At 43.2% G+C, this 24,670-nt stretch overlaps 1 protein-coding gene across 1 annotated transcript in view; it reads left to right on the plus strand.

The window, feature by feature from the left end:
• The first annotated feature begins 21,429 nt into the window (after nt 1-21,429).
• Nucleotides 21,430-24,670, plus strand: part of basp1 (brain abundant, membrane attached signal protein 1) — a 73,881-nt gene continuing 70,640 nt past the window's right edge. Inside the window, exon 1 of the mRNA XM_041841463.2 lies at nt 21,430-21,939. The gene's annotated coding sequence lies outside the window, so the exon portion shown is untranslated. The remainder of the gene's footprint in view (nt 21,940-24,670) is intronic.

The following is a 24,670-nucleotide window of genomic DNA, read 5'->3' on the forward strand; positions in this document are numbered from 1 at the left end:
CAGTCAAAAGTTTGGACACCTACTCATTCAAGGGTTTTTCTTTATTTTTAATATCTTCTACATTGCAGAATAATAGTGAAGACATCAACACCATGAAAAAACACATATGAAATCATGTAGTAACCAAAAAAGTTTTAAACAAATCAAAATATATTTTAGATTTTAGATTCTTCAAAGTAGCCACCCTTTGCCTTGATGACAGTTTTACGCACTTGGCATTCTCTCAATCAGCTTCATGAGGAATGCTTTTCCAACAGTCTTGAAGGAGTTCCCACATATGCTGAGCACTTGTCGGCTGCTTTTGCTTCACTCTGCAGTCCCAAACCATCTCATCCCAAACCAGCAAAGCACCCCCATACCATCACACCGCCTCCTCCATGCTTCATGGTGGGAACTACACATGCAGAGATCATACGTTCACCTACTCTGCATCTCACAAAGACACAGTGGTTGGAACCAAAAATGTGGACTCATCAGACCAAAGGACAGATTTTCACCGGTCTAATGTCCATTGCTCATGTTTCTTGGGCCAAGCAAGTCTCTTCTTCTTATTGGTGTCCTTTAGTAGTGGTTTCTTTGCAGCAATTCGACCATGAAGGCCTGATTCACGCAGTCTCCTCTGAACAGTTGATGTCGAGATGTGTCTATTACTTGAACTCTGTGAAACATTTATTTGGGCAGCAATTTCTGAGGTGCAGTTAACTCTAATGAACATCCTCTGCAGCAGAGGTAACTCTGGGTCTTCCTTTCCTGTGGCGGTCCTCATGAGAGCCAGTTTCATCATAGCGCTTGATGGTTTTTGCGACTGCACTTTAAGAAACTTTCAGTTCTTGAAATGTTCCAGATCGACTGACCTTCATGTCTTAAAGTAATGATGGACAGTAGTTTCTCTTTGCTTATTTGAGCTGTTCTTGCCATAATATGGACTTGGTCTTTTACAAAATAGGGCTGTCTTCTGTATACCACCCCTACCTTGTCACAACACAACTGACTGGCTCAAACGCATTAAGAAGGAAAGAAATTCCACAAATTAACTTTTAACAAGGCACACCTGTTAATTGAAATGCATTCCAGGTGACTACCTCATGAAGCTGGTTGAGAGAATGTGAAGAGTGTGCAAAGCTGTCATCAAGGCAAAGGGTGGCTACTGTAAGTCTACTTATGACTGTAAGTCGCTTTGGATAAAAGCGTCTGCTAAATGGCATATTATTATTATTATTACTTATAAAATATATTTTGATTTGTTTAACACTTTTTTGGTTACTACATGATTCCATATGTGTTATTTCATAGTTTTGATGTCTTCAATATTGTTCTACAATGTAGAAATTAGTAAAAATTACAAAAAACCCTTGAATGAGTAGGTGTCCAAACTTTTGACTGGTACTGTATATTTCCACCGCCATTTCTCACATAATTCATTTTACTTGCACAAAAAAATCCCACCTTGTCTAGCGTATTTTGTTTTGTAAACCGACAAATTTTCTGTTTCACATAGAATTAACATGGAAATGATTTTCTACACTATAGTTGCTTGTTTTGTCACAAACTGAAATCAGGCCAACTATTAAAATTTTTGCAACCAGGAAATGGCTGAGTGACATCTGCATAGTTGTCACATTGTAGACAGGCGCAGGAATACGTATTAGGGTTTTTTATTACTCTACTCAACACAAGGTACAGTGCATTGCACAAGTTTTTCCTCTTTTGTTGCATTACAACCTGTCATTTAAATTGATTTTTATGTGGATTTCATGTAATGGACATACACAAAATAGTCCAAATTGGTGAAGTGAAATGAAAAAAATTACTTGTTTCAAAAAAATTCAAAAAAATACATTACGGAAAAGTGGTGCATGCATATGTATTCACCCCCTTTGCTATGAAGACCCTAAATACCAGGGAAGGAGGGCATTAATCAGAGAGGCAACAAAGAGACAAAAGATAACCCTGAAGGAGCTGCAAAGCTCCACAGCGGAGATTGGAGTATCTGTCCATAGGACCACTTTAAGCCGTACACTCCACAGAGCTGGGCTTTACGGATGAGTGGCCAGAAAAAAGCCGTTGCTTAAAGAAAAGAATAAGCAAACAAGTTTGGTGTTCGCCAAAAGTCATGTGGGAGACTTCCCAAACATATGGAAGAAGGTACTCTGGTCAGATGAGACTAAAATTGAGCTTTTTGGCCATCAAGGAAAACGCTATGTCTGGCGCAAACCCAACACCTCTCATCACCTGAGAACACCATCCGGTGGTGGCAGCATCATGCTGTGGGGATGTTTTTCATCGGCAGGGACTGGGAAACTGGTCAGAATTGAAGGAATGATGGATGGCGCTAAATACAGGGAAATTCTTGAGGGAAACCTGTTTCAGTCTTCCAGAGATTTGAGACTGGGACGGAGGTTCACCTTCCAGCAGGACAATGACCCTAAGCATACTGCTAAAGCAACACTCGAGTGGTTTAAGGGGAAACATTTAAATGTCTTGGAATGGCCTTGTCAAAGCCCAGACCTCAATCCAATTGAGAATCTGTGGTATGCCTTGAAGAATGGCCAAAAATCCCAGTGGCTAGATGTGCCAAGCTTATACCCCAAGAGACTTGCAGCTGTAATTTCTGCAAAAGGTGGCTCTACAAAGTATTGACTTTTAGGGGGGTGAATAGTTATGCACGCTCAAGTTCTGTTTTTTTGTGTTATTTCTTGTTTGTTTCACAATAGAAAATATTTTGCATCTTCAAACTGGTAGGCATGTTGTGTAAATCAAATGATACAACCCCCCCCAAAATCCATTTTAATTCCAGGTTATAAGGCAACAAAATAGAAAAAATGCCAAGGGGGTGAATACTTTCGCAAGCCACTGTACGTCATGAAAAACGACGGGGACGAAGCCCAAAAACAAACACGTGTATATATATATAACACAGGGATGTAACCCAAACAAAAGAGAGAGGTGTAAACCTCCAAACAATACACGGGACGAGACCAGTAATAATAAGAGCACAATACCCCGTACTCATGAGACCAACGGACATGGGACAATAATTGACAAGGACAATGGGGAACAGAGGGCATATATATACACATACTAATCAGGGGGAATGGGAACCAGGTGTGCGTAATGAGACAAGACAGTCCGGGGTTGGTGGCAATGAACCAGGTCAGTGACCTCTACAAGGCCGGTGACGTAGACCTCCGGAGCTGGTGAACGGAATGAGCAGCAGTACCGGGGGGATCCGTGACAATAGTGCATCTTTAACTTTAGAAAGATCAAACCAACTGATATACTGCCTCTCCTCAATGAAATAAATATCGACAAAGGAGCTGGCCTAGATGGACTGTAACCCAAATGTATAAAGTCGTCCGCTAATATTATAATGTATCCTCTAGCAGATCTATTCAACATGTATTTAACGATTGTTGAAATACCTTTTCTATGGAAATGCACACAAGTGACCACTTTTCATAAAGGTGGAAACCCACATAACTATAGACCTATATCAGTAATCTTTGAGAAATTAATTCATTAGTGAAACTTACTATTGATATGAATTATTCATCTGACCAAGGCAAACTAACTGGTGCCATCTTAGTTGATCATTCTATCTTACTAGGAAAACATCAAAACGTTGGTTTCACTAACAAATCACTAAACCAGTTCCATGCATATGTTAGCAACAGAAAACAACGTTTTTTCATAGAAGGACACAAATCACAGCTTCTTGGACTCAGTAGAGGAGTACCTCAAGGCTCAGTATTGGCCCCCCTTCTTTTCTCTATAGTTTTATTTATTTTATTTTTATTTAACCTTTATTTAACTGCCAGGTCGCAGTTGTTTTCAACTGGCTTACCTGGTTAAATAAAGGTGAAAAATAAAAAAATAAAAATTGAGAACAAGTTCTCATTTACAACTGCGACCTGGCCAAGATAAAGCAAAGCAGTGCGATAAAAACAACAACACAGGGTTACATATGGGGTAAAACAAAACATAAAGTCAAAAATACAACAGAAAATATATATACAGTGTGTTCAAATGTAGCAAGTTATGGAGGTAAGGCAATAAATAGGCCTTAGAGCAAAATAATTACAATTAGTATTAACACTGGAATGATAGATGTGCAAGAGATGATGTGCAAATAGAGATACTGGGGTACAAATGAGCAAAATAAATAACAATATGGGGATGAGGTAGTTGGGTGGGCTAATTTCAGATGGGCTGTGTACAGGTGCAGTGATCGGTAAGGTGCTTTGACAACTGATGCTTAAAGTTAGTGAGGGAGATAAGAGTCTCCAGCTTCAGAGATTTTTGCAATTCGTTCCAGTCATTGGCAGCAGAGAACTGGAAGGAATGGCGGCCAAAGGAGGTGTTGGCTTTGGGGATGACCAGTGAGATATACCTGCTGGAGCGCATACTACGGGTGGGTGTTGCTATGGTGACAAATGAGCTAAGATAAGGCGGGGATTTGCCTAGCAGTGATTTATAGATGGCCTGGAGCCAGTGGGTTTGGTGACGAATATGTAGTGAGAACCAGCAAACAAGAGCGTACAGGTCACAGTGGTGGGTAGTATATGGGGCTTTGGTGACAAAACGGATGGCACTGTGATAGACTACATCCAATTTGCTGAGTAGAGTGTTGAAGGCTATTTTGTAAATGATATCGCCGAAGTCAAGGATCAGTAGGATAGTCCGTTTTACGAGGGCATGTTTGGCAGCATGAGTGAAGGAGGTTTTGTTGCGAAATAGGAAGCCAATTCTAGATTTAACTTTGGATTGGAGATGCTTAATGTGAGTCTGGAAGGAGAGTTTACAGTCTAACCAGACACCTAGGTATTTGTAGTTGTCCACATACTCTAGGTCAGACCCGTCGAGAGTAGCGATTCTAGTCGGGTGGGCGGGTGCCAGCAGCGTTCGATTGAAGAGCATGCATTTAGTTTTACTAGTGTTTAAGAGCAGTTGGAGGCTACTGAAGGAGTGTTGTATGGCATTGAAGCTCATTTGGAGGTTTGTTAACACAGTGTCCAATGAAGGGCCAGATGTATACAAAATGGTGTCGTCTGCGTAGAGGTGGATCTGAGAGTCACCAGCAGCAAGAGCGACATCATTGATATACACGGAGAAAAGAGTCAGCCCAAGAATTGAACTCTGTGGCACCCCCATAGAGACTGCCATAGGTCCATACAACAGGCACTTCGATTTGACACATTGAACTCTATCTGAGAAGTAGTTGGTGAACCAGGCGAGGCAGTCATTTGAGAAACCAAGGCTATTTAGTCTGCCAATAAGAATGCGGTGGTTGAAAGAGTCGAAAGCCTTGGCCAAGTCGATGAAGACGGCTGCACAGTACTGTCTATTATCGATCGCGGTTATAATATCGTTTAGGACCTTGAGCGTGGCTGAGGTGCACCCATGACCAGCTCGGAAATCGGATTGCATAGCGGAGAAGGTACGGTGGGATTCGAAATGGTCGGTGATCTGTTTATTAACTTGGCTTTCAAAAACGTTCGAAAGGCAGGGCAGGATGGATATACAGTGAGGGTAAAAATTATTTGATCCCCTGCTGATTTTGTACATTTACCCACTGACAAAGACATGATCAGTCTATAATTTTAATGGTAGGTTTATTTGAACAGTGAGAGACAGAATAACAACTAAAAAATCCAGAAAAACGCATGTCAAAAATGTTACAAATTGTTTTTCATTTTAATGAGGGAAATAAGTATTTGACCCCTCTGCAAAACATGACTTAGTACTTGGTGGCAAAACCCTTGTTGGCAATCACAGAGGTCAGATGTTTCTTGTAGTTGGCCACCAGGTTTGCACACATCTCAGGAGGGATTTTGTCCCACTCCTCTTTGCAGATCTTCTCCAAGTCATTAAGGTTTCGAGCCTGACGTTTGGCAACTCAAACCTTCAGCTCCCTCCACAGATTTTCTATGGGATTAAGGTCTGGAGACTGGCTAGGCCACTCCAGGACCTTTATGTGCTTCTTCTTGAGCCACTCCTTTGTTGCTTTGGCCGTGTGTCTTGGGTCATTGTCATGCTGGAATACCCATCCACGACCCATTTTCAATGCCCTGGCTGAGGGAAGGAGGTTCTCACCCAAGATTTGACGGTACATGGCCCCGTCCATCGTCCCTTTGATGCAGTGAAGTTGTCCTGTCCCCTTAGCAGAAAAACACCCCCAAAAGCATAATGTTTCCACCTCCATGTTTGACGGTGGGGATGGTGTTCTTGGGGTCATAGGCAGCATTCCTCCTCCTCCAAACACGGTGAGTTGAGTTGATGCCAAAGGGCTCGATTTTGGTCTCATCTGACCACAACACTTTCACCCTGTTCTCCTGAATCATTCAGATGTTCATTGGCAAACTTCAGAAGGGCCTGTATATGTGCTTTCTTGAGTAGGGGAACCTTGCGGGCGCTGCAGGATTTCAGTGCTTCACGGCGTAGTGTGTTACCAATTGTTTTCTTGGTGACTATGGTCCCAGCTGCCTTGAGATCATTGACAAGATCCTCCCGTGTAGTTCTGGGCTGATTCCTTCATCATTGCAACTCCGCGAGGTGAGATCTGGGGCGGCAGGTAGCTTAGTGGGTAAGAGCGTTGTGCCAGTAACCGAAAGGTCGCTGGTTCTAATCCCTGAGCCGACTAGGTGAAAAATCTGTCGATGTGCCCTTAAGCAAGGCACTTAACCCTAATTGCTCCTGTAAGTCGCTCTGGATAAGAGAGTCTGCTAAAATGACAAAAAAAAAAAAAAAAAGATCTTGCATGGAGCCCCAGGCCGAGGGAGATTGACAGGTCTTTTGTGTTTCTTCCATTTGCAAATAATCACACCAACTCCACCCCCTTTGGCAGTATTATCTAGACGGAAAATGTTGTAGTTGGGGATGGAAATTTCAGCATTTTTGGTGGCCTTCCTAAGCCAGGATTCAGACACTGATAGAACATCAGGGTTGGCGGAGTGTGCTAACGCAGTGAATAACTCAAACTTAGGAAGGAGGCTTCTGATGTTAACGTGCAGAAAACCAAGGCTTTTACGGTTACAGAAGTCAACAAATGATAGCTCCTGGGGAGTAGGAGTGATACTGGGGGCTGCAGGGCCTGGGTTAGCCTCTACATCACCAGAGGAACAGAGGAGGACTAGAATAAGGATACGGCTAAAGGCTTTAAGAACTGGTCTTCTAGTGCGTTGGGTACAGAGAATAAAGAGGGCAGATTTCCGGCGTTGTAGAATAGATTCAGGGCATTATGTAAAGACAAGGATATGGAAGGATATGAGTACAGTGGAGGTAAACCTAAGCGTTGGGTAACAATGAAAGAGCTAGCATCACTGGAGGCACCGATTGAGCCGGTCTTGGCGTGTATGGGGGGTGGAACAAAGGAACTATTTGAGGCAGTTTGAGAGGGACTTGGGGTTCTACAGTGAAATTGTATAATAAGAACTAACTGGAACAGCAATAGGCAAGGCATATTGACATGTGAGAGAGGCATAAAGCAATCACAGGTGTTATTAGAGAGAGCTAAGACAACAACTGGTAGTGGCGATGAAAGTTTGGGCTGAGGCTAAACAGATAAACAGGACAGGGTACCGTGTAAAGGAACAGTCCAGCAGGCATCAGCTGTGCAGCTGAGTGATCATAAGGTCCAGTGAACAGCAATATGTGAGTCCGAGAGCAGTTCGAATTGGTACTACAGCACAGCGGTCAGGAAGCATGGCTGTCTTTTGCGTGTGCTAGCGGGCCGGGGCTAGCAGATGTATCTTCGTGGTCGTCGCAATGGGAAGCCTTTTGAAACCACAGACGATTACGTCGGCAGACCAGTCGTGATGGATCGGCGGGGCTCCGTGTCGACTCTAGAGGTCCCGTCCGGTTGACAGAGAGGTAGATAGCCGGGAGATGTGCCTGACTCAAGGCTAGCTCAAGGCTGATTAGCCAACAACAACGTTCATTTGGTTGCAGCTAGCTAGTTGCGATTATCTAGTGTTAAAGGTCCAGTGGTTCAGTGATTCCAGCAGAAAATCCGATAGGTTCTGGGTCGATACCGCGACTGGCCGAGGCTAGAGTCCAGGCTAGAGCTGGCTGGTAGGTAGTGCAGGCCACGGACAATGGTGAAAAACCGCTAACGGTGGCTAATAGCAAGTAGCTAGTTAGCTGGTTACTCCCGTCCGGTAGACAGAGAGGTAGATAGCTGGGATATGGGCCTGCTCGAGGCTAGCTCAAGGCTAACTGATGCTTGCTTCGGGGGCAGTGGTGATTAGCCTACAGCAACATCCATTCGACATCCATTCGGTTGCGGCTAGCTAGTTGCGATCCGGTGTTAAGGTCCAGTGATTCAGTTATTAAGGCAGAAAATCCGATGTTCTGGGTAAAAACCGCTAACGGTGGCTAATAGCAAGTAGCTAGTTAGCTAGTTGGCTGGCTGGCTAGTTTCAACTTGAGATTCTAGATAAAGGTGAGTAAATAATAGAATCCGTTCTACATTGAGTGAGGCGGGTTGCAGGAAAGTATATTTAGTAGAAGGATGAAAAGTGTGATAGGGAAATATATACGTAAAATACAAAAAAATACAAAAAACAGGCTATTTACATGGACACACAAGAGAACACGACCGCACTGCTACGCCATCTTGGAACCTAATAGTCATTAATGAAATACCTCAAATTGTTCACTTATACAGTCAGGTTCAAATATTTTTGCAGATACAAGCAACTCTCCAAGATGATTTTAACGCTTTAAAAAAATGTTTTCTCACAAATAATTTAGTTTTAAATAAAGCAAAGTCCTATATCATGCTGTTTGGTACACAGCAAAGAATCAACTCCACTGCTGGCAATTTCAAAACTCATACAAGTGATGGAACAATGCTGATTGTTTGATTGTGTTTGAGGATAGATTTTGAATTATCTTTTGGAAAAGATATAGATTATATCAGAAAAACTACTAACTATAAGCTTAGGTTACTATACAGATCTAAGAATTGTTTTACTGTATCCATTAGAAAGACCTTAGTAACCCAACTGCTGCTTCCTAGACTATGGTGACATCATCTATCACAACCAAGACCCAGAGGTGGACCGACCATTAAGGCACTCCACTTGTGATTGGTAAGGTAAAACTATTTTTATTAAACATATATAGTTATTATATAATTCATGGATTATGTTTGAAATGCTAATAAAAGTCTGGTAAATGTTCCTGTTTCAAAGATATATTGTTCAGAACAAGCTGTTTAGTTAGTTACTACTCTGCCCATCAGTGACTGCCAGGCAGCTCCACCTCCATGGGCTCATAGGCCATGCGAACATTGCTTGGATTGCTTTGCCAGCTTTTTGCTATGAGGGGGAACTGCCCCAATGAAATTGCAGGATTTCATAGCATACATGTTAACAGCACAAAGTAAATGGACCGTCCTGGGGGGCTCAAATGTGCGTTCATTCAGATCATCTGGGTCTGCTCTGATCTCCTAGTCTCTCGCACCAAACGACTTACTTCCGCACGTGAGACTAGATCTGCTCTATCAGGTACAGATGGCGCTAAAGCATAAAACCCTGTCTATCACAAAACATGATCAAATTAATTAGCCAGCTACAGTAATTTTGAGAAACATTGAGAAATAGTTTGGTCGATTTTTTTGTATAATTAACCAGTTATCTACCTTTGATAAGCAGCTAGCTAGCTATACCCCTTGACCTTTTCCACATTTTGTTGTATTTACAAGGTGGGACTAAAATGGTTTAAATTGTCATTTTTTGTCAACGATCTACACAAAATACTCTGTAATGTCAAAGTGGAAGAGAATTCTAACATTTGTAAAAAAAAATAAAAAAATAAAAAAAATAACACTCATATATCTTGATTACATAAGTATTCAACCCCCTGAGTTAGAATCACCTTTGGCAGTGATTACAATTGTGTGTCTTCCTGGGTAAGTCTCTAAGCGCTTTGCACACCTGGAATGTACAACATTTGTACGTTATTCTTTTTAGAATTCTTCAAGCTCTGTCAAGTTGGTTGGATGATCATTGCTAGACAGACATTTTCATATCTTGCCATACAGTGGGGGGGAAAAGTATTTAGTCAGCCACCAATTGTGCAAGTTCTCCCACTTAAAAAGATGAGAGAGGCCTGTAATTTTCATCATAGGTACACGTCAACTATGACAGACAAAATGAGATTTTTTTCCCAGAAAATCACATTGTAGGATTTTTTATGAATTTATTTGCAAATTATGGTGGAAAATAAGTATTTGGTCAATAACAAAAGTTTCTCAATACTTTGTTATATACCCTTTGTTGGCAATAACACATGTCAAACGTTTTCTGTAAGTCTTCACAAGGTTTTCACACACTGTTGCTGGTATTTTGGCCCATTCCTCCATGCAGATCTCCTCTAGAGCAGTGATGTTTTGGGGCTGTCGCTGGGCAACACAGACTTTCAACTCCCTCCAAAGATTTTCTATGGGGTTGAGATCTGGAGACTGGCTAGGCCACTCCAGGACCTTGAAATGCTTCTTACGAAGCCACTCCTTCGTTGCCCGGGCGGTGTGTTTGGGATCATTGTCATGCTGAAAGACCCAGCCACGTTTCATCTTCAATGCCCTTGCTGATGGAAGGAGGTTTTCACTCAAAATCTCACGACACATGGCCCCATTCATTCTTTCCTTTACACGGATCAGTCGTCCTGGTCCCTTTGCAGAAAAAAGCCCCAAAGCATGATGTTTCCACCCCCATGCTTCACAGTAGGTATGGTGTTCTTTGGATGCAACTCAGCATTCTTTGTCCTCCAAACACGACGAGTTGAGTTTTTACCAAAAAGTTATATTTTGGTTTCATCTGACCATATGACATTCTCCCAATCCTCTTCTGGATCATCCAAATGCACTCTAGCAAACTTCAGACGGGCCTGGACATGTACTGGCTTAAGCAGGGGGACACGTCTGTCACTGCAGGATTTGAGTCCCTGGCGGCGTAGTGTGTTACTGATGGTAGGCTTTGTTACTTTGGTCCCAGCTCTCTGCAGGTCATTCACTAAGTCACCCTGTGTGGTTCTGGGATTTTTGCTCACCGTTCTTGTGATCATTTTGACCCCACGGGGTGAGATCTTGCGTGGAGCCCCAGATCGAGGGAGATTATCAGTGGTCTTGTATGTCTTCCATTTCCTAATAATTGCTCCCACAGTTGATTTCTTCAAACCAAGCTGCTTACCTATTGCAGATTCAGTCTTCCCAGCCTGGTGCAGGTCTACAATTTTGCTTCTGGTGTCCTTTGACAGCTCTTTGGTCTTGGCCATAGTGGAGTTTGGAGTGTGACTGTTTGAGGTTGTGGACAGGTGTCTTTTATACTGATAACAAGTTCAAACAGGTGCCATTAATACAGGTAACGAGTGGAGGACAGAGGAGCCTCTTAAAGAAGAAGTTACAGGTCTGTGAGAGCCAGAAATCTTGCTTGTTTGTAGGTGACCAAATACTTATTTTCCACCATAATTTGCAAATAAATTCATTAAAAATCCTACAATGTGATTTTCTGGATTTTTTTCTCCTCAATTTGTCTGTCATAGTTGACGTGTACCTATGATGAAAATTACAGGCCTCTCTCATCTTTTTAAGTGGGAGAACTTGCACAATTGGTGGCTGACTAAATACTTTTTTCCCCCACTGTATATCTTCAAGACGATTTCAGTCAAAACTGTAACTAGGCCACTCAGGAACATTCAATGTCCTCTTGGTAATCAACTCCAGTGTATATTTGGCCTTGTGTTTTAGGTTATTATTTGTAGTTTTACTTTAGTTTTATTCTGTACAGGCGTCAATATTTTCACTCTGTCAGTTAGGTTAATATTGTGGAGTAAAACTACAATGTTGTTGATTCATCCTCAGTTGTCTCCTATCACATCCATTAAACTCTGTAACTGTTTTAAAGTCACCATTGGCCTCATGGTGAAATCCCTGAGCGGTTTCCTTCCTCTCTGGCAACTGAGATAGGAAGGATGCATGTATCTTTGTAGTGACTGGGTGTATTGATAAAACATCCAAAGTGTAATTAATAGCTTCACCATGCTCAAAGGGATATTGAAAAATTATTTTACCCATCTACCTACCAATAGGTGCCCTTCTTTGTGAGGCATTGGAAAACCTCCCTGGTCTTTGTGGTTGAATCAGTGTTTTAAATTCACTGTTCGGCTGCAGGACCTTACAGATAAATGTGCAGAGTACAGAAATGATGTAGTCATTCAAAATCATGTTAAACATTATTATTGCACACAGAGTCTGTCCATGCAACTTATGTGACTCATTAACTTATTTAGGCTTGCAATAACAAAGGGGTTGAATACTTATTGACTCAAGACATTTCAGCTTTTCATTGTTTAATAAATGTGTAAACATTTATAAAAACATTATTCCCCTTGACATTATGGGGTATTGTGTGCAGGGCAGTGACACAAAATCTCAATTTAATCTATTTTAAATTCAGGCTGTAACAGAAAGAAATGTGGAAAAAGTCAAGTGGTTAGCTCCCATGCCAATTTCAAGTCTTTCTAAACTAATATCTGACTAACTCTGAAATATGAAGTTATTTCAGAATGAAGGTTAACTGGCTAGCGCATCATGGTTTGTGACATTATGTTAGCTAGCTATCCCCAGTTAGATCATGCATTTTCACTTATTGCATCTGAATACTTCATGTTGCGTTCTCCCTGGTGCACTCTTTCGTTCGTGAGCTGGCTGCTCGTTCTAAATAATATAATATAATCTGTTCAAAACAGATTTGTCATGCAAAAGTAAAAATAGTGTATTTATGCTGTTATTCAAACCTTTGCAGATTAATTATTGGATGCCATTATAAGACTCATCATTGCACAATGTATGAATCACTAAATTGGCTGTCACTCCCAAACAGAAGATTTACATTTACATTTAGGTAATTTAGCAGACGCTCTTATCCAGAGCGACTTACAAGATAACTGCATAGGTACCAATTTATTGTTAAATTGGATCAACTTACATTTTCCTCTCTATATTAAGGAACACCTAACTTTACTAGACTAACACTATACCTTTCAACAGCAGCAGCAATTACAAATTCCAAGGGTACATCATGAGGTTGGACTAAGATCTTTCAGATACAAAGACCCAACTGACTGGAATAATTTACCTATAGAAATCAGGGCATTAAAATCACACCGTGAATTTAAGAAAGCCCTTTTTCAAATGTTAAGATCAAACTGTTTTAACTAATAGAATCTTCCCCATGTGAAGATATTTGTAAATATGTATGTATGTTTATATTATATGTACTTAGTTTTATCAGTTGTATTAGTAGTTGTAGCAGTAGTTTTTATTTGTTGTAGGCCTATTAGTAGTAGTACCAAATATTTGTATGCTGTTAATGTACATTTTTTATTACTATTTCATTGCTGTTATTATTAAACAGTAGTTGCCATATTATTATTGTTACTAAGTATTTTATTTTGTAAAAATGTATTTGGACACTTGAAAACAAGATGGTGCATCTCAAGAGATTTCATCCTGCAAAATGTCAAATAAGATAATTAATACAATACTATACTAATATGTATTTATTATAGTACCTCATGATAAGATGTAGACCACACTGTCTACCAAGAGAGTTTTCATCTATATTTTTCGTAGCCATCTATTTACCAACACAAACCGACGTGGGCACTAAGACCGCACTCAACAAGCTGTATACGGCCATAAGCAAACAAGAAAATGCTCATCCACAAGTGGCGCTCCTAGTGGCCGGGGACTTTAATGCAGGAAAACGTAAATCTGTTTTACCTAATTTCTACCAGCATGTCACATGTGCAACCAGAGGGAAAAAACTCTAGACCACCTTTACTCCACACACAGAGACGCGTACAAAGCTCTTCCTCGCCCTCCATTTGGAAAATCTGACCATAATTCTATCCTCGTGATTCCTGCTTACAAGCAAAAACTAAAGCAGGAAGTACCAGTGACTTGCTCAATACGGAAGTGGTCAGATGACGCGGATGCTACGCTACAGGACTGTTTTGCTAGCACAGACTGGAATATGTTCCGGGATTCATCCAATGGCATTGAGGAGTATACCACCTCAGTCACCGGCTTCATCAATAAGTGCATCGACGACGTCATCCCCACAGTGACTGTATGTACATATCCCAACCAGAAACCATGGATTACAGGCAACATCCGCAATGAGCTAAAGGCTAGAGCTGCAGCTTTCAAGAAGCGGGACACTAATCCGGACACTTATAAGAAATCCTGCTATGCCCTATGACAAACCATCAAACAGGCAAAATGTCAATACAGGACTAAGATTGAATCCTACTACACCAGCTCTGACGCTCGTCGGATGTGGCAGGGCTTGCAAACTATTACAGACTACAAAGGGAAGCCCAGCCACGAGCTGCCCAGTGATGCGAGCCTACCAGACGAGATAAATGCCTTTTATGCTCGCTTCGAGACAAGCAATTCTGAAGCAGTTCCGGACGACTGTGATATCACGCTCTCCATAGCCGATGTGAGCAAGACCTTTAAACAGATCAACATTCATAAGACCGTGGGGCCAGATGGATTACCAGGATGTGTACTCAGAGCATGCGCGGACCAACTGGCAAGTGTCTTCACTGACATTTTCAACCTCTCCCTGACCGAGTCTGTAATACCTACATGTTTCAAGCAGACCACTATAGTCCCTGTGCCCAAGAAAGCAAAGGTAACCTGCCTAAATGACTACCGCCCCGTAGCACTCACGTCGGTAGCCATGAAGTGCTTTGAAAGGCTGGTCATGGCTCACATCAACACCATCATCCCGGAAACCCTAGACCCACTCCAATCCGCATACCGACCCAACAGATCCACAGATGACGCAATCTCAATCGCACTCCATACTGCCCTTTCCCACCTGGACAAAAGGAACACCTATGTGAGAATGCTGTTCATTGACTACAGCTCAGTGTTCAACGCCATAGTGCCCTCCAAGCTCATCACTAAGCTAAGGACACTGGGACTAAACACCTCCCTTTGCAACTGGATCCTGGACATCCTGACGGGCCACCCCCAGGTGGTGAGGGTAGGCAACAACACAGGGGCCCCTCAGGGGTTCGTGCTTAGTCCCCTACTGTATTCCCTGTTCACCCACAACAGCGTGGCCAAGCACGTCTCAAACACCATCATTAAGTTTGCTGTCGACATAACGGTGGTAGGCCTGATCACCGACAATGATGAGACAGCCTATAGGGAGGAGGTCAGAAACCTGGCAGTGTGGTGCCAGGACAACAACCTCTCCCTCAACGTGAGCAAGACAAAGGAGATGATCGTGGACTACAGGAAAGGGAGGGCCGAACACACCCCCATTCACATCGAGGGGGCTGTAGTGGAGCGGGTAGAGAGTTTCAAGTTCCTTGGTGTCCACATCACCAACAAACTATCATGGTCCAAACACACCAAGAAAGTCATGAAGAGGGCACGACAATGCCTTTTCCCTCTCAGGAGACTGAAAAGATTTGGCATGGGTCCCCAGATCCTCCAAAAGTTCTACAGCTGCGCCATCGAGAGCATCCTTACCGGTTGCATCACCGCCTGGTTTGGCAACTGCTCGGCATCGGACCATAAGGCGCTACAGAGGGTAGTGCGTACAGGCTAGTACATCCCTGGGGCCAAGATTCCTGCCATCCAGGACCTATATACTAGGCGGCATCAGAGGAAGGCCCAAAAAATTGTCTAAGACTCTAGTCACCCGTCATAGACTGTTCTCTCTGCTACCACACGGCAAGTGGTACCGGAGCGCCATGTCTAGGTCCAAAAGGCTCCTTAACAGCTTCTACCCCCAAGCCATAAGACTGCTGAACTATTAATCAAATGGCCAACCAGACTGTTTGTATTGACACCCCCCCAAGGCAAAATTAGTGTAGTCCTCAGCACACACTAGTGTAACAGATGTATCTCTTAGTAACATGATCAGTGACGACCAGAACATCCAAGGACTTGTTGTTGGAGTCTTCAGCAGACCAGAAGTCCACACACACCAACTCGAGGGGCTCAGTTGTGATGATGTTCTCCAGTGGAGCTCTGGCCTCTGGCTCGGGGGCCTTACTGAACACACACCTCTTGCAGGTCTTGACATACTCTCTCACATCCGACTCCAGACCATGCCAGAAGAACCTCCGTCTCGTCAAGTACAACGTTCGCTGTTGCCCCAGATGACCGGCTTCATCGTGGACACCCTTCAAAACTGTTGCCCTCATTGAGGTGGGTACTACATACTGGTACGTCTTCTTCTTTGACAGCAAACTTTTGGTAACGCGATATAGTACACCCATTTTCAGTGTGAGCTTCTCCCAGGTCTTCAGAATCCGCAGAGCCTCGAAGTGGTTCATGGCCACGTTCCCTCCTAGAAGGTCTACGGCCCCTGTCCACGTAGAAGACAACTCTGGCGAGTGCGTCATCCTGGCGCTGCTTTGATATCAGGTCGTCACGGGATAGCACTCTCACATCTGACATCTCAGATGGCACCAGTGACTGAGTGAGCTGTGGCAGTAGCAGCGCACAGTTCTGTAGACCAGCCTCTTCTTGCTACCTCAGGACTGCTGACACCGCTTCCTTTGACAGAGAACAAGGAGAGGGATAGGAGGTAGTTTGGCAGTCCATGACAATTTCACAGGCATCTGCCTCAATTGACGGTGAGCAGCTTTCGAGGTCGAATGGGTGGTTCGACCAGCGGAACACATCTTGCACCTTCTCAGCACGTACTCCCGCAGCTTCTTCCAGCAAGGCCTTGTATGGAACCCTTGTGATGCGGTGGAGAGCGCTCGGCTGCACAAATGGCTGTTTACTGAGTGCATCAGCAATGATATTTTTGGGACCGGGGATGTACTTGATGTCAAACTCGAATGTAGCGAGTTTAGCAACCCATCTCTGTTCACAGGCGTCCAATTTGGGCTTAATGGGTTGTTGTCTGTCCATACAGTAAAAGGCTTGCCCCTTAACCAATGACTAAACTTCTCACAGACGGCCCAGCGTAAAGCAAAAAACTCTAACCTATGGGCAGGATACTTTGACTGTGCATAAGTAAGTGATTTGTTAGCGAATGCTACGGGTCTGGCTGCAGACCCATCCTCTGGCATCTGGGAGAGGACAGCACCTAATCCATTACTAGATGCGTCTACAGACAGCAAGAAAGGTCTACTAAAATCAGGGTGGGCTAGCATGACCTGATCGAGGAGAGCTTGTTTCAACTGACTAAAGGCCTGTTTGCATTCACCAGTCCAGTCTGCTGCTGTGAGTTTCCTATGTATTCCTCTTTTCCTCTTGCCTTTCCCATGGCGTGGTGCCTTCGTCCCCATTGTCAGCCCATGCAGCGGCTTAGCGATGGTGGAGCACCCCTCAATGAACTGCTGGTAATAGACTATCATTCCGAGAAAGGACCGAATCTTCCCCTGGGAGGGCACGTCCGTGTTATCCTCCATGAGATCCTTCTCTGTCATCCCTGCAATAGCCTTCACTTTTTCTGGGTCTGTGGCCACACCTCCTTCACTGATGACATGCCCCAAGAACCGCACTGACCTCTTCATGAAATGGCATTTCTTGACTGAGTGGACTCAATGTCAATGTCACCTAGCCCTAACTCGTGCAACACCTCATTTGTCACTCTGTGCGGTTTGACGGTACTGTCAACGGTCAAGCTATCTCCACTACCATTGTCAAAGTCTGGATTGTCCTCCATTTTGTGTACCTGCTGCACCAGGGGGACCGGTTCGACAGTGGGCCCATCCATATAGTCCGTTTCAAAGTCCTCTAATGCCATGCAAGGAAAAACGTCCACTATCTTGGCATTGCATCTCACTGTTACTGGCTTTGGTGAGGGATTGATAACTTTGACAGGGACCCAGCCATCGCTCCACAATGTCCCTACTGTTCTCCCCACTATAATGTTTTTTTGGTCTTGAGCGTGCCCTCGTAGGCTCAATAACGACAGCACTGCCCACGGATACATTTTGAGGCGTACACAGCCGGCCCCAGACTAAATGTTCCTGCATAGGCTCCAATGTGACCGCCCGCTTCAGCCTTACTGTGCCCACTCTTTCTGGCCCTTCGGTCCCTTTCCATCTCTCTACATTAGCCAGCAGACGGAACAGTTTGTCATCTCCATTGTGTTCAGACGATGACATCTTCTCCCAGAAGTCACCAGTCGTCTTCAGCTCCCTGATGAGGTGTTTTATCACGTTGCTGCCTAGGATGAGCTCATCACGTTGGCCATCCACTACTAGAACAGGGACAGAGACACTGCTGCCATACACAGACAGATTCAATTCACAAACACCTACAGGCTTGGTCTTCAACCCTCCACAGCCAACCAACACCACTTCAGTCGGACTGAGGGAGCCATTCTTGAGCACACCTGCTTTCTCAAGGCGTGGCACCACTGTTGAGCTCAATGTGCATGCCATAGAACCGCTGTCAATCATAGCGTTCACCTCTATAACATCCCCCAGTAACACCCTAGTATAGAAGAGTTCATCGTTGTGGAGCACTCTCTGTGTATTTTGCATAATGACTTTTTTGTTCGACTTGACTTCATCACAAACACTTGAATATATTGACTCTAAATCTACACCACTATCTGATTGGGGCACCTCACAAGGCCCAGCACTTCCCCCCATCCCGTGTGGGCCAGATAGTTTTCCTGCCGCTGTGTCGTGTTGCTGTCTGATGGAGTGACGGGAGTTACCGATGAAGTGCGAGGACATTCTTGACGTGTGTGCCCTGCTGCATAACAGAGGAAGCATAGGTGGTTAGAAAAACAATGATCCATTGTGCTGTGATTCGCATCCCCACACACTTTGCATTGCAAAGACGGGTTCTCCCTTCTCCTGGGCCTCCTCTGGAAACGGTTATCATAGCCGCCTACAGGTTGCTGTGGCCTCTGCTCCAAGACCCGTTCAAGCATGCCAATCACACGATCCAATGCCTCGGATGAGCCATTTGTGGGCTGCTGCAAGGGGTCCGGGCAGTTTGCAACAGCCGACACTGGCCTACTTACTTCCTGCGTCAGTGTGGTGACCAGTGGGGCCAGCCGCAAGGGACGTGGAGCCTTGCACTTCCTCTGGTACTCCTCCAGCCTGCCATGGACCTCCGCAGCCGTCCACTCATGCAATGGTTTGCACATGAATATCAATGACAGCTCTGGGTTCGGACAGTGCTTAATGAACATGACAGTCAGAACACGTGATGGATTATCTAGCTCCTTGTTCTGCCTCTTCAAACAGTCCTCTGCCACCTCTATGGCCCTGTTCAGTCTGATCCAGTAATCAAATGGAGTCTCCCCTTCCATTGGCAACGTAGAATAAACATCAGCTAGGGGCATGTCGGAGTTGATTGTGTCGCTAAAGTGATGCTTCAGAATGTCAAAAACTGGTCTAGGGCCCTGGCTTAAGTCAACTGGGTTACTGCGTAGGCTTACTCTTACCACGTCATGTGCCCGCCCTGACAGCTTACCCAAAACTTCATCTGAACTCTCCTGCCCACCATAGCCCTTCTTCTAAATGTACACTAACATGGTCTCCTCCCACTCATGCACTGTGCATTCCTCTGAACCATCCCCCCTGAAACAGACTGGTTCCCTGACATCATTTTTCACCACTACATTTAGACTAGAGCTGGCCCCAGCCTTGGTACCACCAACATTATCAACCTTCTGTCCCACCCCATCTCCCATAGCCTTTGATTCCAAACAAGAGGCAATATTTTCACCTATGGAGTGACCTATCTGCTTAACAATGCCCACCAGGAAATCCAGACACATCCTCCATCCTAGGACTAGATGAAACTGGCTCGAATGCACTGAGTTGAGGTAGCTTTAAATCATGTGGAAAGTGCACACTTGCCTGTGCAGTTGGCCTGGCCAGAGGTGTGGAAGTAACTTGAGAAATAGCTGCCCCCCTACCCACTGGCGGTGAAGGGTTAAACATGAAAACTCCCCTACCTCTCCAAAACGTTCCATTTTTTAAATAAAATGTAATATATATATATATGTTTTGTATGTAAAAATTAAGTCCAATTTTTTTTAAATCACAATAAATCAAAAAATCAGCTTGAACATAACGCACTCAAAATAACAGTTCAGTAGTAGTTGTCTAACAAGACCAAGAATCAACACAGAAAAGTAACAAGAAACGCCTTAATAAATAGTTGTCGCCACCGTGTGGTAGAAAATGGCATCGCCCTCACGTTAATTGGCTTCGGAAGGTTACAGCACAATTACATCACTAAATAATCATAGCATCACCACATACAAGTAATAAACAGTACATTATATTTCCCCCACTCACTCATGCTACCAGGAGCTCCCTGAGAATTCCACTCTGGCGTGCATCAGCAACCACAGTACTTCTTGAAGCCGGGTCTCGGCACCAGTGTAACAGATGTATATCGTACTCTCCTTGCGTTGTTTTCTCCTAATAAATTACATCAGCCAGTGGTCCCAGTTGAGTATAATTTATTTCTGTTGTTAAATGGGAAACAGCACGTTAGTTGTGCAGAGTTTAACGATATTGATGGCTGTCGATGGCAAAATCCCTTGCATCACATTTTCATACTGGGCGAACAAAATACAAAAAAACAATACAAAATATAACATGTGTAAATACCTGTTGTTAAATGGGAAACAGCACGTTAGTTGTGCAGAGCTTAACGATATTGATGGCTGTCGATGGCAAAATCTGTAGCATGAAGGCAACTGTGTTAGCACTGGGCTCATGTGACCATTACGTCGGTGTATGCTAGCTAACACACTTATCTACAGCAATCATATGTCAAAGCACATCCCAGAAAGCCCCTCAATCCCTAACAGGTACCATATACCCACACATGTATAAACCAGTAACGTACAGCAACCTTGTACACATTGTAAAATATAAAACAGTATTCAGAACATGACCTACCCCCTTGCATCACATTTTCATACTGGGAAGACCTGACGTTCACGATCTCCCCCTAGCTGCAAGCGGGGCCAATCACAACACGCCTTATTGTCATCAGAGTTGAACCAACCAATAAGAATGCTTGAACATTAAATACACATTTCTTTAGAGGCAAGTGGAAACATAACCAACCCTGTTACACTAGCACCATTGCATTATAATGATGAATGTTCTTATTATTGGCAACCAGTGCTTGTAAATTGGAAAGAGACTAAAACATCCCTACTACCTTTCTGATAAAATACAATTAACCATGACTCCTTGAATAATTATGTCAAACAGGTGGATGTTTGTGGAAATAATATGTTTTTTTTTTAATTATTGTGGGGAAATCTTGATGAATGAAAGATGATAATTGTACAGGATGTGTAAACTCCCCCTTAAGGCGTTTACAGATGGGCAGTGGTAAGGGCAACGGTTTCATAGACTTCATTGGGAGTAGGGCAGAGGGCGGCAAGCAGTTTTGCGAGCGGTGTGGTTTGTCGTGCTCATGCCTATGAGCAGCGGCTGATGGCACAGCAGTCTAGGCTCCAAAATATGAAATTAGCTGAAGTCTAGAGCAGGTGCTGTGCATGTTTGACCAATGAGCAGAGTTAATCTTGTCAACCAATGTTTTAATGACAACATTCGAGCTGATAACAACCGGGACCGCTGGTCTCTACACATGGTAGGAGGATTTTCTCGCGGTTCAATTGCTGTTTACCGTGTGTACCGTGTTACTGTGTGTAAGCCCCTTTAGGTAGTTGGAGATCAGCCCTCCACGTCTCAGCAGCGTCGCGCGCCCAAATGAGCGCCAGAATGGAGTGAACCGTGTGTGTGCGTGAGTGTACGTGCGCGTGGCGCCAGAGAAATGCAGAGTGAGCCACGCAGAACACTACCATAATAGGCACAAGCTACCACGCGCACAGGCGAAGCCGCTTGATAAAATACACTTACTTCAAGGAGGGCTTTGTAACTTCACTGCCAACGGTAAGAATCATTCCATTGAATATTTTTTTTTTTTAAATCATTAACAATTACTCTAGTACGCGTTTTCAAACAGTTGTATTTTCTGGGTGTGTAGATTTTTGCTTTTCACCTATCCCTTTGGATAGCTAGAGCGCACGTTAGACAATGGAGTGTTTTTGACAAAAAAATGAGCACTTCTGAGCAAATTGACTTGACAATGATTATGTGGACAAACCTTAAAAATTTATGAATAACCTTGTTTGCAATGGAAATGTCATAATTAGTCAGTTTTCCCTTCTATGCAATTCTACCGACAAAAATGTCAAGATAAAGGGGTGTGTTCTCTTTCTCGTGCACAGTGTCTGGTGGAGTATGGACCTTTTCCACCATACAAGTATTTGACATGTCTTGATGATAGTGTAGTTTATTAATGTATGAGCTCTTTAAAAGTAAATATGACTGATTACAAACATTGTGTGCTAATGAAGCACAAATATCACAATTTAGGCTGACCAATTGGACAGAAACTCCACATTTTATAGAGATTGTGGAACATCTCTCCAAATGGAAATTATAGTAATTCCAGAAATAAGATTCTTCGCCCCACATCTTTGTGTATGGAGGTGTGACACATTGGCTGCGCTATATGTAACACACACACACACACACACACACACACACACAGTCTTATCATCGGATCTGAACGTGACCAAATTATGTCATGGATGACTGACTCATTAATATCATATTCCATTTGAATTCCATCTGAATGTGCACTAATAGGAGATGCTCAGTTCTTTTATGGCATGTGTGATGAGAAGGGGGAGTAGGCTAACAGAGTGCCTATCCGTTTGCAAGACTCTTTGGCATCATTAAAATCATATCTGATAGGGTGCAATAATAAGTAAAATATCCTTATCATTTTTAGTGTCCATCGTTGCAATTAAATCTCAAATACTATTGGGTTGGAGTGAAACTTCGATTAGGAATGCCAAGTCCTTTGTTTGGCTGGGACGCATGCGCATTGCTTTTAGGGTGTGGATGGCTGGATGCGATATTATTCTACCTTGCTTATCAATTGCCTGTCGCGTGTCCCGTAGTTCACCAAACAGGCAAACGGTAACCTTATCGATAGCCTAAAAGACTACTTTATTTCGAAAATGCAATATTATGGTAGGACCTAATCGTTTAGCGAAATAAATAGCATACACAGACTTATCATGACGGGGCTGATGCCTAGAAAATAATCGAGAGATGTGATAATGTGCACGGGATCTCTTTTTAAAATTAATTTAATTTATTTTTAATTTAAACAGGTGACATAGCCTATATTATCAAATGTATGACCTAAACATTTGGCTATTATTCAATGACAATAAAAATAGCTAGGTTTCGGTTTGCTTTAATGCATGTTTGTAGGCTATGCATTTTTGGTTTCTGCATCAAGCTACACAGTCGCCTATACTTAAGCCACCTGTCAAGAAGCAGCATAATGCATTTCAAGAACTGCTCTCCTATGGATGCATATACTTTTAACGCATCACCATTACATCTGCAGGAGGGGAATTGGCTATAAATTGGAGGCAACCTGATGTCTATTCAATGCTGCTATGAAATCATGGCTGAATCACATTTTTACATTTTAGTCATTTAGCAGATGCTCTTATCCAGAGCTACTTACAGTTAGTGAGTGCATACATTATTTTTTTCATACTGGTCCCCCATGGGAATCGAACCCACAACCCTGGCGTTGCAAGCGCCATGCTCTAGCAACTGAGCGACACTCATCCTATAGGCTAAGAAATAGTCCAGTGAGCACCATCCAACGTCCATGGACTTTGAAAAGACTTTGGAATTCGGTCCGTCATCCCTGGCTTTGATTTCAACTTCCACAGACGTCATTTTCTTCCGGTTGGGACCGGCCTTGATTTCAAAGTCCACAGACATCTGGTCTGGACCAGACCAAATCTGAACATGGGCTTGATTTGGGCCAAACATAGACGTCTATGTTTCACAAGTTTGGACAGCACCGTACAGTAGATCACAGCAGATTACGGTACAGTACATTATAGTAGATTATAGTTCAGGGCCCGGTTTCCCAAAAGCATCTTAAGGCTAAATTCATCATTAGAACCTTCGTAGGCGCATCGTTAAATCTCCGAGGTGTTTCTCAAAACCAGCGTTATTAACGTTGCACTTGAAAATGCTCGTAATCTTATGCCTGCCTCAGACCACTTGACGATTTTTTTACCCTCCCATGTCACATGGTTTATCCGTGACTGCCGATAACTTCAGAACAAAGTTGACTACAAATACAAAGTTGCCAATGTCTTTGCAATTGATACAAACAAGTGATGAATACAAATATGCTTTAAATGAAAGAGATGACTATATTAAAATATAAACAGTAGGCTTATATTGAAATACATTTCATGTTCAATCAATTGAGTTCTATTTTTCTACTTGTAGGCTAGGCTACTGTCTGTAATTTGTCTCGATATATTTAATGATGTGTTGACTAACGTGCGCAATAATGTGCCAAATCGGTGATTTAATGCATTTTTATTGGGTAAGCATTAGGATAAGCCACGTCAATATTTGCAGCCGTAGGTGGTCATATTTCTCTAGGAGCTGATCTGTCATCAGTATTGTGAAATAATTCTAATGTTAAGGTAAGATTTGAATTGAGAAAGCTGAACCGAGATCCTATCAGTATCGACATATGTTCCAACGATGCACTTAGCGACCATTC

Source organism: Coregonus clupeaformis, chromosome 21, assembly GCF_020615455.1.
Source record: "Coregonus clupeaformis isolate EN_2021a chromosome 21, ASM2061545v1, whole genome shotgun sequence".
Taxonomy (NCBI): Eukaryota; Metazoa; Chordata; class Actinopteri; order Salmoniformes; family Salmonidae; genus Coregonus; species Coregonus clupeaformis.